The sequence below is a fragment of the Blastomyces gilchristii genome (assembly GCF_000003855.2).
Source record: "Blastomyces gilchristii SLH14081 genomic scaffold supercont1.15, whole genome shotgun sequence".
Taxonomy (NCBI): domain Eukaryota; kingdom Fungi; phylum Ascomycota; class Eurotiomycetes; order Onygenales; family Ajellomycetaceae; genus Blastomyces; species Blastomyces gilchristii.
Window position 1 is genome coordinate 1,419,696 of NW_003101668.1, and position 3,351 is coordinate 1,423,046.

At 25.9% G+C, this 3,351-nt stretch overlaps 1 pseudogene across 1 annotated transcript; it reads left to right on the plus strand.

Annotated features, from left to right (window-relative positions):
* Positions 1 to 376: 376 nt before the first annotated feature.
* On the plus strand, positions 377 to 464 carry BDBG_17475 (annotated as a pseudogene). Its single transcript has one exon. The product of its transcript is annotated as a tRNA-OTHER (tRNA).
* Positions 465 to 3,351: the final 2,887 nt, after the last annotated feature.

Sequence of the window (3,351 nt, forward strand, 5' to 3'; positions counted from 1 at the left end):
CTAACATTTTTCTCTTTGTTATATAAGACCTATCAATATCATACCAATCTATTCGGCGTAGGCCCCTTACAGATATGACTGATTTATTTATTTATTAAATATTATGAAATTATTATTATTATTTAGAAGAGATACAAATCACATTAGTAATATTTCAAATCTGTGATATTTAAATTATTAGTCAATCTATTCAAAATTAACAGTAGTATTATTAAAAAGTATTATCAAAAAGCAATATTAAAAAGTGTTATCAAAAAATATTATCTTTTACAGAGTGAATATAAAAGTTACTGAAGTAATTACTTTCATCTCATTCTTATCTTAAAAATTAGCTATCTTATTATTCTTCATCTCAATGTTATGATTCTTTATTAGTTCCCCGGTGGCCGAATGGTTAATGCGGCCACCCGGTAGCGCCTTGGCGTGGGAAACCAAGGCGCGTGGGTTCGAAACCCGCAGGGGATACATTAAATCCGGAACTCAAGCACCTCAGGTTTCTAATAAATACAGAGGTGTACAAATCGCTCCAATGAATCGCTCTATGTTCCTGGGCTGGGAAGTTATTATCGCATGTATCTAATTGTCACTCCTTTGTATTTTCCTATGTTCTTGTTATCTTGGCGTGGTCTCAACACCTGTATTTTCTCCTGTATAACCAACACTTGACCTGTATTTAACATCACGCAAGGACTCATCATAAGCTCCGCTTGCATATGAGTATAATGGAAGAATAATAATAATAATAATAATAATTCTTTATTAGTATTTATATTATAAGTTGAATTATATAAGTAATGCAGAGAATATAATCTTATTTATTATTTTAGAACTACAAAGTCAATTTTTACTTTAAGCTCTTTATCATAGTGTAGTTATTTACAGTATTATCAGTTATAATTGTAAGAAGACTGAGACTAATATTTTAATAGTTATTTTTAATCACAGTCATTAATATCTCTGTTATATAATTCTCAGTATAACTACTGATCAATGATTTAAATTCAATTAATATCTCTTAATAAGTTCAGTTCTCATTAATATAATGACATATAACTCTTATAAATGTAAGATTGTTTATACTAGTTTATACATTCACTGTGAGAGACACTCTTTGATGATTCTTCAACTCTGATTCTAGATATTATATATTAACTTTGTAATGTATCTCAAGATTGAACTGAAGACAGAATCAATGTGAAATATAAAGATTTGAATTAAGTATTTAAAGAAGTATTCAGAATTCAGAGTGTTTAATTAATTAAAGAGAAAGATTCAGAGATATATATATATAAAGCAATTATTCACAGAAGTTATTAGATAAGAGTTATAAAATCAGAGTACTGATATATAATTATTTTTACATAATTTTCTTCAAATTAGAAAGTTAGTGTTATTAAAAATCATTATCTGATAGAATAACTTATCAGCTCAGTAGTAATTTTCTAATTATTTTTCTTTTATTATCTATATTCAGATGACTTCAGATGTCAGAAAATTTCTTTAAAGTTATAATTAGTTTATGATGAATGTTTCTGAATGAAGTTATAGTAATTATAACAGAGAGATGACTCTTTAGTAATCTATAATACAATCTATTAATAATTATTTCATAGTTTATCTTGATATTTATATTGAGTTTTTCATAAATTTTATAATCTGAAATCAGATGTGAAGAATGAAATGATTATTTATTATAATTAAAAGAGAGTATTCTGTATTGAATTGTAAATAATATAGATTTTATAATTCACAGTGATTTCTTGAAGAGTGTATAAATCTTTAATAGAAGTGAAAGAAGTGAAAGAAGTGAATTCAGAAGATATAATAAAGATTTAAGAAAGATAATAATTTATTTTCAATAACTGATCACTGATATGTATAAGAAGAATTATTATAAGAGAAAATAATATTCTTTTTTAACTTAGTTATAATTTTAGTATTAACTTAGATTGAATATTATTAATATATAAAAGTAAATAAATAATCTTGATTAATCTCTATTATATTTCTTGAAATATATTAATATTATAAAAGAGAGTATTATCAAATTATATTATCAGATAATATTATTAAAAATATATTACTATTATAAATATCAATATTGAAAAAATGTTAATACATATACATTATAGTGATTTATGAATCATGATAGTTAAATATATATATATATATTATTTCTGATATTGATTACAACTTGCACAATAATTTTCAAAAACTCAAAATTAATTTCAATTATTAATAGTTATAAACTTATAATTAACTAAGAAAAAAACTTTTTCTACTTATTATCTTTCTTCTCTTTCTCATTCTTCTTATTATTCTTTATAATTCACTTCTCATTCTTTTTCTTCTTCTTCTCCTTCTCATCTGAGATGATAATTATCTCAAAATCTCTTTTCACTGTCTTCTCAGAGAAGGGTTTATACTGCTCTCTCTTAACTAGATTAATCTGTGTCTCAAAATCTCACATTTTCTGATCTGCTGTCTTAGGTTTCATGTAACATGACGGAACCGAAGCGGTGGCTAGTCAGCGGTGTCATGTAGAGATAGTTGTTTGAGAAGCTGTATAAGTGAGCTTGACTATCTTGTTTGAATAGCGAGCTCATAGGCTACAGAGTTATTGCAAGAATATCACAATATAATACTTAGTATACTAAGAAGATTATATAAGGCACACAGTAACTCTCATATATATTTCAGTAGAAGAAAAAACAAATCAATGATCTCTTTTATAAGAAGCCAGCATCTAGCTATTCTATATAGATAATGAACAGATACTCTTCTCTTATTTCATGAGTGAGAATAGCTGAAGTAATACCTCAGCAGCATCTCACTGCTAAGAAAAAGTAATCTGCTAATCTTGTATAGAAGCAGAGTTCTTATATTCATTAATCAGATCTTTCTATAATATATCTGAATAATATCATAGAGTAATTGAAAACCAGTTCAGATAGAATGAAATCATCTGTATAAAAGCAATAAGCTGTGTGAAACTGCAACAGAGTCTTGACATAGCTGAGAGTATGACAATGCTCTTCTCTTTAAGAGTATAGTCTCAATACTCTTAAGATTATCAGATTAGGAATTATCTTTGTTGTATAGTAATAATTACTAATCAATTTAACAGTGTGTGTACTGTGTATAATATAAAGAAATAGATGAGTTTTTCTGCTGACTGTATAAATCTTTCTTTCTCATCTTCATTCAAATCAACTGCATGATAAGTAGGTTTCTTATATATCAATTTAAAATGTGAAAAACATAGTTAATAAGTGACTTACAGATCTCTTAACATATTTCATTCTATATATGAAATTCTCTGCAAAAGTGATATATTTTAGAGATAAAGCT